This window comes from Dinoponera quadriceps, unplaced genomic scaffold, assembly GCF_001313825.1.
Source record: "Dinoponera quadriceps isolate SergipeBrazil2010 unplaced genomic scaffold, ASM131382v1 scaffold163, whole genome shotgun sequence".
In the NCBI taxonomy this organism is placed as follows: domain Eukaryota; kingdom Metazoa; phylum Arthropoda; class Insecta; order Hymenoptera; family Formicidae; genus Dinoponera; species Dinoponera quadriceps.
The window spans coordinates 758,726-769,631 of NW_014554384.1; the positions used below are offsets into that span (position 1 = coordinate 758,726).

The following is a 10,906-nucleotide window of genomic DNA, read 5'->3' on the forward strand; positions in this document are numbered from 1 at the left end:
AATTTCTAATTCTGGAACATATTCCCGCTACACGCGCGTTTGAGGAAATTAAACGCAATGTTTTCATAATTAAACTTCTGTAACTTCGATATTAAATGTTTTAGCAGGTAAATGCATATTATAAACAAATGTTTATTATATAAATATATACTTGTGTGTGTGTGTGTGTGTGTGTGTGTGTGTGTGTGTGTAACATTGAATATTAAAATTAAGATACGTCTAAGACTTTCTTGAATCCCCGAGATCTAATCCAGGTATTGAAATTAATCTCGCTTTAATTCACAATATCTTTTAACGTGGAAGCTGTCAATATTACGTAATCGTGTAAAGTCAATTTGATTTAAACGATGTCTCCTCCGTTTACGGTTATATCCTCCTTTATAAAGTGGATCAACATGTTCCTCGGCGAAAAGTTTCCTTCCCGTATATTGTTTGTTTTTTCGAAGCACAAGTGCACTGAATTTTCCGTGGGACGGTCCGTATACACGCACGTACGCACACACACACACACACAACACACACACACACACACACACACACACACACACACACACACACACACACACACACACACACACACACACACACACATTCACATACATACGCAAAAATAAAGCACGTTAGAAATCGAGTTCTCTGCAAAGACGTACAAACCTAACGAATTCCACACGACGAAGCAAACCCTTTTCAAGATTTAAAAGCGCCTTCTTCCGGCCGAGATACTCTCCTCGGCGGATTCAGGTCGGACATTCTTCCTACACCGAGAAGTCACCTTTGAGAATGGGGGATCCGTTAGTATCTCGGGCTCGACCTAGACACCTATCCGAGTAGATCCACAGGCGCGAAACGCAATTCAGATGTCCGATATTTAGCCCATTGACATTTCTACACGTGCCAAATGAGCGCTGCGACGCTCGCACGTGCGAGCAAACAGAAGACCCGTATTTCAACTATACAGAACGTCCTAGAACTGTCGGCATTTCTCTCTCTCTCTCTCTCTCTCTCTCTCTCTTCCTTTCTCATCTATCATCATAGATTTTTATCTTTCCGTCATTGAGTCCCTCCCTCCCCTTCCCAAGAAAAATGTGATCAACTATGTTACCTCGTTTGGAAACTTTATCATTAGATACTTCCGGGGCTAAGCTCTGGTAAGGAAAATCCGAAATTCATCGAGGAACATTTCGCTCTCCCTATTTCTCTCCTACGGAAATTTATTTTATACTTTCGGCACATCGATCACAAGTGTTACGAATGTCCCATTGACGTTTCCATCAGGGCGTAATAGATTTCGAATTGGCCGAAGGGTGCTCGAAGAGAGAATAGTTCAGGGACACCCTTTACGGATATGCCTACATGTGCTCCAGATTCGAAAGCAGCGCGACCGAATTTCAATTTGGCTGAGCATTTCAGTCACGTGTACCTCCGTCTGCTACGGGAGTGTTCCCTTGCAAGGAGAGCATGAATAATTCCCGCGTCCTGGGACAAGACGTAATTCAAACGCGGCACAATTCCCGTTATGAAGCGTGACGTAATTGCCAGTACGTCTGTGTCTCATTAACTATGAACGAAAGTCAATCGACGATTCATGCTTGTTACGGGACACGCGGCTGTCGCGACTAATCCGGCCGCTCCCGCAGGAAATTAAAAGCTCAAGACGCGCGGCCGGCTCGAACCGGTGATATCGCGGCTTTTAAACTAACCGGCCGAATTCCCAGACAGAGACGCGCAGCCGCTCCGGGGGGTTTCAGAGCGAACGAATCTGCCAATTCACAAATCACCCGGAGCGCGATACAAAAGAAACAAAGCCGCGCGACAGCGGCGGTAGGAATTACGTCTCGCTGAAAGGCAGCGCTCGCCCGTTTTGCCTCGCGAACGTCCGGATACTTCCTTTCGCGTGAGCGGTTCATTCGACCGGGATATCCTCCTCGCGCGCGAGGATATCTCTAAATCCCGAGTGGCGTTTTTAGGAGTTGGCGGCGAGAGACCGCTCTCTTTATTCGCGGCGAAAACCGAGACCGGCCGCTTCGGTCTGTCGTGACAGACGCGCGAGCCACCGTGGAGAGAGAAGAGAGAAAGAGAGAGAGAGAGAGAGGGAGGGAGGGAGGGAGGGAGAACACCGGAAGCGGGAAACGTTCGACTGCGGACGGTCCATTCGAATTTAAACGAGAAACGCCGAAATCCCGACCGCACGGACCGTACGCTCTCTCCCGCTGCAGGAGTTAACCGGACGTTGTTGCGCCGATATACATGCCGAACGCATCCCGAAAGCCGATCGCTGGGCGACGGGCCCATTTGTCAAGGCGCGGCAAGAAACGGGTGGAATTTCAGTCCGTTCGTCACTGGCCGGCGGTGCGATTAATTGAATGCGCTCGCGGTGCGCCAGCCTTCGCATCTCCCGCGCAAGAGAGAGAGAGAGGGAGGGAGGGAGGGAGAGAGATAGAGAGAGAGAGAGAGGGAGAGATAGAGAGGGAGCTTCGTCGATCGATCCCGACACGTTACCGGCCCAAAGAGGATTAAATAGCGGGTAGAAGCTGACGTATATATATACGTGGTTCACGTCGGCGACTGAAAATGGCCAATATTTGATGTTGCGAAATGTAGCGGTGGCACCGGCGATAAATTACAATGCCCGGGGTATATTAATTGTATGCTCAGATTATCGTACACACCGGTCGCGGAACGAAAAGCGTATAACCGTACAACCGTGATGCGATCTCGCGTTTATTCCTATTCTCTCTCTCTTTCTCTCTCTCTCTCTCTCTCTCTCTTTCGCGAGCACGCGCAAACGCTAATTGCAAGCGACAGAGTGCGAGGAGAGTGGCTTTTAAATTTGGAAGGAGTGATAAAAAGCTCGGAGGAAGATTGAAAATACGTGTTTATAGCGTCATTTGCGATATTTAATTTCGCGATTCGCGGTGTTCCGCTGATGATCCGAGAATCATTAATCTCGATAGAGGAATTTCATGTCCTTGTGCTTGTAAAACTTTATACGGTTGATTGCGAGCGAGATTTCATCCCGAAAGCTTTTGCGCGAGAGCGCTTTTATTCCCGGGCGTAATTTATTTAATTTCACCGCCACAAAAGAAGTAATCACGCGTCTATACGTCGCAAATTGGAAAATAATTACTGATAATTAGAGAAAATAATATTTATAAAGGCCATTTGCCGAGGCTAACTGCATACATCTAAAAATTCTGATTAATTTCCGGACGAAATGAACGAGCATTTCGCGCAATTATTACTTTCTCACGTTCATACGCGCGGTTTACGTAAACAAACGAAACCTGATTTCCCCGGCTTTTATTTCCGCCATAAACGTTAACGCGTTGTTAACATTTGTCGCGATACGCGCGGCCACCGGCGTATCCTGCGCCAGCGTGCGCGCAAATACCGATATACGCTCTCTTTTTACGCAACTGCTTATGTCCGTCCGTATTTTCACCGATCGGAACTGCGAATTTTCTCGGTAAATGGCGCTCACGTGGTCGGTGACAAACCAGAAACGATAAAGAGCGCGGCGCAGCGCTCGGGCGCGGAGGTCGCGTCTTTACTGACACTTTCATTCATTTCCTCCGCTTTACGAGCGATAAAAGCGCGGAACCCATAACGCCCGCGACTCTGCGAGAGAGGAGAACTACGCCCGCAAAAAAGAAAAAAAAAACAACAAGAAAAAAGAGAGAAGAAGGAGAGGAAAAAAAAGGGAAGAAGAAACTACCCACCTACGTCTAAATTTAAACTGCAAAGAGCAGTCGCACTCTTTTTCCCTCTCTCGAGCACGCTCGTTCGCTCGCTCTTTTACCGTTCCCCCGTTGAACCGAACGACACCGTTGTAATCTGGTTTAGGCGAACGACTGAACTGTTAACGGGCGACGCACGATGACAACGATCTCCGTCTGTACGATTGCAGGCACTCTCGCGGATTCGTGAGCTCGTTTTCTACCGTTCGAAGAATGCGCTCCGCCCGCGATCGTACGAACCTTATTATCTCGTTTCATGCCAGCTACTCGATAATTTCCCTCAGGTACGTCGGAAGCTCATCGTCGGGTATTATCGTGCTTAAAGGATCGTATCACCCAAAGGGGTTGTTACCATCTTCGAGCCATCGAACCGTCTCCCTCTTGGGCACTGCGAAGGAGACGTTAACGACCGCCTCTAACGTCGTCTTAAGCCGCCTTTTTAATCAACGATCGTTTTCGCCCCTAATACCGTCGTGCTATACCATACCTATACTTATGTACACGTAAGGCACCCCCCTACTCCCCTTAGATTGAATCGCGCGAATTAATTAGCCCGCGCGCCGTCAGACGGACACGAGTTTCCGTTCCGTATATCGCGTTCTTTTTCCCTTGTATATCTTTTTAATCTCTATCTCTTTCGTAACAGATCCCTCGGCCAGTTTACGCCCGATTTTTCGTGTTCACGTCACTTCGCGTTTATAACAAGCTCTGCACAGAGAAACATAAATTTGCTGTTGCACGCCGAAAGGAAAACATTTGGTATTTGCAACTATAATTATCGTAGTGAAAGAATTGTTGCCAGGAGAACTTTTCTTCTAATAAATGTTACTATATTGCCAGTGCATAGCAACCTTTCATGCATATTCACTGCTATTTTTTGTAGTTAAAGCCATTAAAAAAGGATATAGTTGTGGCCGAAAATAATGATAATTTCTCTCAGCGTAGCGAAACCATCGTTTGCAGCAAATAATTTATCTCCGTGACAAACTCTGTGTCTGATCTCTCTTTAATTTGCATCGTAATATCTGACTTAGCGACTCGGGGCGGCGTGCAAGGATAAATCGTAGGATGAAGGGATACTTTTCGATATATCGGCGAAGAGAGTCGGCGGCGACTCTTAATCGATACGCACCACGGTGCGTAATAAGTATCGACTCCGGGGTGTAGGTAGGAGAAGAGATCGTCGCGGGAGGATCGAATGTACGGTGGATGGCATTGATTCGGCCGGCAATTAAGCTCGGATTATACTGGATAGGCCGTACTGTGTGTGCCCGGGGCTAAATGGATACACATAGCTGAGATTACTGCGGCCACTATGGCCTAATGTAATGCCGCCCTACGGGCCGTTACAGCGACGCAGCCGGGAAGATGCTTACAAGAGAGATCAAGTGAGGAAGCGAGGACGGTGGTGGTGGTGGTGCCGGGGATGGCGGCGACGGTGGTGAGGGGCCTCGTATGGAGGAGGCGGAGGGGCGAAACGCGTCGGTCGGCGGACACAATCGCGAAATTACCCGCCGTATCGGTCCCTGCAGTTCTATCCTCTCACCCGTTCCACCCCCCCTCCTTCCTCCGCCCCGCCGTCCCGGATTGGGATATAATATTTTCGAAAACGAGAAATTCCGATAAGTACGGGAATTATACGAGCAGTTTATTTCAGGCACCAATCGCGTCTCGTTCCCGTTCGTTCGCTTCGCCTCGTCTCGCCACCCTTCGCCTCGCCTCCCCTCGTCGCTCTCGGCCGTTTTAATCGTTTTCGAGGGGGTGGAAAAACACCGACCGCGGGGGAGAAACACCCTGATTTATAGATGCACCGCGATCCACCCGCGGTCCGATTATAACGAAGGTAATTAATAATTTGCGGTGCTTAAGCGGCGCTTGGGAATACACTTCATTCGATATTCCTATAGTAATTCGTTATTATCTACGCTCGCCTCATCGAGCGGGGGAGCAATTAACTATTGTAACACCGCGGTCGATAATGATTATTATCGCCGGTGATCAAGCACAGGCGGACGCATCGCGATGCGCGCGCGCGCGCCCGTTAATAAATAAAGCGAATTAACTTTTATTACGCGGACGTGCAGTTTGCGAGAGCGCTCCGATTCGAAGGAGTATCGTAAAACGTTCCGGTCGCGCGTGTTAATTGAAATTTCCGTTAAAATATATTAGCTCTGCCTATTAAACCTGCAATAAATGTGAAGGGCTGTCAAGCCTGCAAATACGAAATTTTCACTCCACTCGATGCACTCAATGCGCACGAAAGTAGGGAAAAAGAGTGAAATGAAATTGCATATTCATCGATTTTGCGTGCGAATGTGCGCGGTTAATTTACAACATTTCCAAACAGACGCTTCAGAGGGAAAAGATTGATCGTAAGATCGAAATTGAGGCCGGGAAAATCGTGAAATTGAACTTGCAAATAAATCGATAATCTTTCTTTACGCGCATCATAGCATGCAATTTTCAAACATGACAGGTTATATATATATTTGAAATTAGTCAACCATCGTAACCATGAACATATAACGATGAGCGGTACATGTTGGTGTGTATTCTGATATGAAAATGTAATTTATTTAACACACTAATACTTATATTAAATTCAATCAAGTTACCATTATTCTTATTATACTAGTACAGAATTGCAGTTTACGTAAAACTGCAAGTCAGATTCTTACGATAGCTTCGCAAGCTACGATCTGACAATTTTACGATTTATTCATAAATTTGCTTAGAATTGCGGCAGTAGTCGGTCGGGTCCGTCGATGCGCTGCGTGATTAAGAATCGCCCCCGGCTCTCGTCGCGATAATAATACGGAAAAATGACAATGGACAGAAGCAGACACGCGGTGGGGCAGGGGCGGGGAAGATGGAGAAGGAAAGAAACGGGAAGAAACGGATGGAAAGCAATAGCTCGCGGCACCCGTCGACTCTGCGAAGGAACCGGCAACGAACGCCGGGCATAAACCGCTATCACGGACTATAACCACCCGCGCCATAAACCTCAGCCTCAGCCCCGTAACGAGAATAATGCGTGCCGCTAGAGTATCCGCCTCTATTACGTTTGAAATCCCCCATGGACTCTCTCGGGATCTCATCCCCTCGCCCTGTCGTAGCCACGCGCGTTACATTTTTCCTTTCTCGTATCTACCTAGCTACCCTACTCTACCTACCCGCCTATCCTCTCGCGCGTTTCACTTAGGCCGCCCGTATACGGGGTGCGCATTATCCCATTAGGCGCAGATTCTGCGAGCGATCCTGGAGTGGGTTCCTCTTTAGCCGAAAATTCACGATGAAGCGGCTTATCACATCCGCCGCGATTTTTCGACTTTCCGATATTATTATTGCATATCCCGACCGGACTGGAGTCGCATAAACTCCTACTGCGCGCCCGAGATTCGATCACGATTGCGATTCGTACGTTCTGCATGATGTTTTCCCTCCCCCATGTGGACGCCGAAACACTTTCGGTATGAAGGTATATTGCTTCACGGCTTCGCGTTTGAAGCGCGAATAATGATCGTCGTAGCGCGAAACAGAGCCGAGGAGAATAGCGGTGTTACTTCATGAAAATTAGTAACAAACTTTGTTTCTAATCTTTGTTGATTGTTCAGCTGTGTTGGCTAGGAGAGAGCGGGTATTTCGCAATAAAATTTGTAGAACGTTACGAGGGGGGAGTAATTAATTTCTATCCAGCACTTTGGTTAACCATCTATTCCGGAGGCCGCGACGATCTTTTTGTATTAAGATTGGTAAAGTCGTTACGGCGTAATTAATTTCCTCGCGTACTCTGTCTCGCTATTCATTCTGGGTCGTAGTCCTAGCCGCGAGATACATCACGAAGAAATATTAATTATGTTGTGGCGCCGTTAGATATAATATTTGAGGAAAAATGGAGGCATGTTTGTATATATATATATATATATATATATATATATTCGATGGAAAAAGACTTAAGAAAGACACATAAATAAGAAGGATAAAGGAACCGTCGCATATCGAGAGAGAGAGTGGGGGAGGGGGGATAATTGAACTAGGTACTCTTCTTCTTCTTTTACTTCTGCTATTTCTTCTTCTTCTTGTTCCTTCTCGCTCTGATGCACCATACCACCGACCTTTTTCCCTTACATTTCTTTCTCCGTCTTCTAATCGAGTTATATGGGGTTGCGTTCGACTCGCTATTCGCTTGGTGAAAACTGGAAAGTTTTTCAAGATACTGCTGTGCCGTAATGCCTTGACGATAAAGTCTCGTTCGAGAGAAACGAGGAAGAAACAAGATTCGATATAATGAAAGACAGAGAAGGAGAGAGAAAGAGAGAGTAGAGTAGGAGAGTAAGAGAGAGAAAGAGAGAGAGAGAGGAAGGGATGGAATGGTGTAACTTCGCGATACTGCGAGAACTCGCGCATATTGTGGGAGCTTCAGCAAATCGAAAGAAAATTCGATCAAGCGGAGTAAAGGAATCAGTCTAGTGAGCAAAGAGAAGAAAATATTTTCAAATCGCGAGATAATATTTCCGCATTTGACTCGCGCTGCCGCGCGTGAATAGGGCGCGTATCGCGATCGCGCGAATGTTGCTTGTCAGGTGAAATAATAAAAGCGATATTATATCGGCGCGCTAGACAATACAACATAAGAGATGACAGTGTTGGAAACGTTGAAAAATAAATCGGATCGCGTTGCGTCCCGCGTCGAAGTGAAAACATCAATATTCCACAAATTGTCGAAAACCCGTCCGAAAGATGCAACTCAGACTTCGATTCAGTTCAGACGCGTCGGACACTTTCGCATCGGCGCCGCATTTTCGAAATACAATCTCGGTGATTTCGAGAAGCGTCATTTTATCACGCACTATCGCCACATTCCCCACACCCCGAGATTACCATAAAATCCACGTCGCTATCGAGAGTGACGCGAAGGAGCGAATGGAGGCAGCCGGCGATTCGATTACTCCGCGAAGAACCGCGATAAGTGGGAGCCCGTGAATTTTCATATCTCACGAGCGACTTCTCGCGCGTTTATGCCGTCCCGTCGAGGGTGTTCTGCGGAGAAACGCTGCATTTGGTGCGGCTCGAGGACATTTTATCGCCGCATAGCACGAGCGTTGATTCGAATCTCGAATTTGGCGCGTGAAAACTCAACCCCCGTGTCGCGCCGGTGGGAGTCTTCGTGGAAAATAGTAAAGTGCGACTCCGTGCGTATCTCCTCGATATCGCGTTGTGCCACTGTCTCTTTTGCGGACTATCGTTCCCCCTCTCATCTCCCGCCCACGTCGACGAGGAAGGAAATCGCTTGAACTTTCTAATGTAAAATGCAAGGCGCAATATTACCAGATAAGACCGCGAACACTCGCGTCTCCTGCTCATTCTCTCTCTCTCTCTCTCTCTCTCTCTCTTTTTCTATGCTTTTCTGCCTCTCTATCTCCCGTTCCCACCTTCGACTCGATACGATAAAACTTGGATTGTAAATCAAAACTCCCCCGAACTCTGATTTTCACATATTTTATTATTTCATAATAAAACTTTGCGCCGTTTCGATGCGGAAGAGAGCGAAGAGGATGGTAGTGGGATATAACATAGTGGCGGGGCTTTTACGATCTTACAAATCTGACGGGAAGACACTCCGACGATTTTTGTCCCTATTCAGCTTCTTTATGGCTACCGTCTCTCGCAACGGAAAAGCGAAAAAGTTCGATGAAGCGTTTCCCCTTTGATTTTCATGCGGCGGACTGGGACGAGACGGCGCTGCCGAGTTACCGTATCGCGGTTTCAATACACCGCACCGTTTTGAGATCATTCCTCTCTTCATACGCATGGATACGAATATTATTAGAAGGAAACTGCACGCATAAATGCATCGTTTTATAACAAATACAACGGTCAATGGAATGGTTTCCGAGTTAACACAGTTCTCAAATTAAGACCGTATTGCACGGAAATCGACGATTACATTTCTAAAGTTTTAAAGGTTCGGAAAAAATCGATTTCTCCCGCGGACTTTTTCGGTTTCTTTCTCAAGGATAGAGAAAATATGTTTAGGAAAATTCACCTACGTTCGGTTAGAACTTGTTACATTTATTCCTTTCCATGAAGAAGATAATTGCGTGCACTTAACTGAAATTAAATGAAGTTAATATGTTATATGTTAAGCAACAATATATTACCTTCAGAAAATAACAATCGAATATACATCGTGTACTAAAATACATACGATGTTATTAGAGTGCACATAATTTCTTTAAATCCGTGTTAATAAGAAATAACTACTGACTGGTCCATATAAAGTGTTACAGACTAATTTTTCGAAAGATGCATTGTTTGAAAAAAAGTTCCCGACAAAAGTTGCAATATTTCGTGGGAGGCATAAAATGATAATATTATTATACTATTAAACCATGTTTTAAACATTATTTCAAAGCCAATTAAAATTTGTCTAATGGAATCATGTTTTTCTTTAAGGTGGTTTTCTTTAAGTGGCAAAAAAAGTAATTTTTCGCAAAAAGCCGGTTTCTTTTTTAAACTATGCCCTTTTCTCTCTTTGAAAATTGAAAGATTAAACTTCATAACAGCACACATTTTAAGAAATTCGAAATATCTCTTCAGCATTCAATGTAATATCGCTAAAGAAAGAAGGTGGATTCTATTCTTTAACGAGTTTCCGACGTCATCCAACGTCATTCGGCAGACCTAGTCACGCGAATCTTTTTTTATCGCGATCGATTTTCTCAAAATTTTCGCGGTGCGAAAACGCTAGTCGCTAGTTATAATGCGCGTATATACACTCGTCGAGGACGCGTCTACAAATTCGCAGGCGGATCGGCGCGGGCGGTGGTAATTGCAGCGTAAACATTTCCCCGGGCGCTGATTGCGAGACTCATTATTTCGGCGAGGCTACAAATCGAGAATCTCACTCGACATTCGACGACTCGGAGACGCCGCCGACGTCCCGTTCCGCCGGTCTTGATTAAGGCGAGGGGATGCCCTCATTATTGCTCATAATCAAGACGCTACAATAAGGAGAGGCCACCGAGCGGGAAGATGTTCTCGCTCCTCCACGACAGTATCCGCGCCCCTATTTCTCATCTCCCGGACGTAAAGACTCGATCCTTTTATGGCAACCATATTCGCTCTCTCTCTCTCTCTCTCTCTCCCTCCCTCCCTCCCTCCCTCCC

General features: G+C 46.2%; 1 protein-coding gene across 3 annotated transcripts in view; it reads left to right on the plus strand.

Annotated features, from left to right (window-relative positions):
* LOC106748061 (RNA-binding protein Musashi homolog Rbp6) overlaps window positions 1-10,906 on the plus strand; it is a 728,960-nt gene that overhangs the window by 654,849 nt on the left and 63,205 nt on the right. The window lies entirely within an intron of this gene.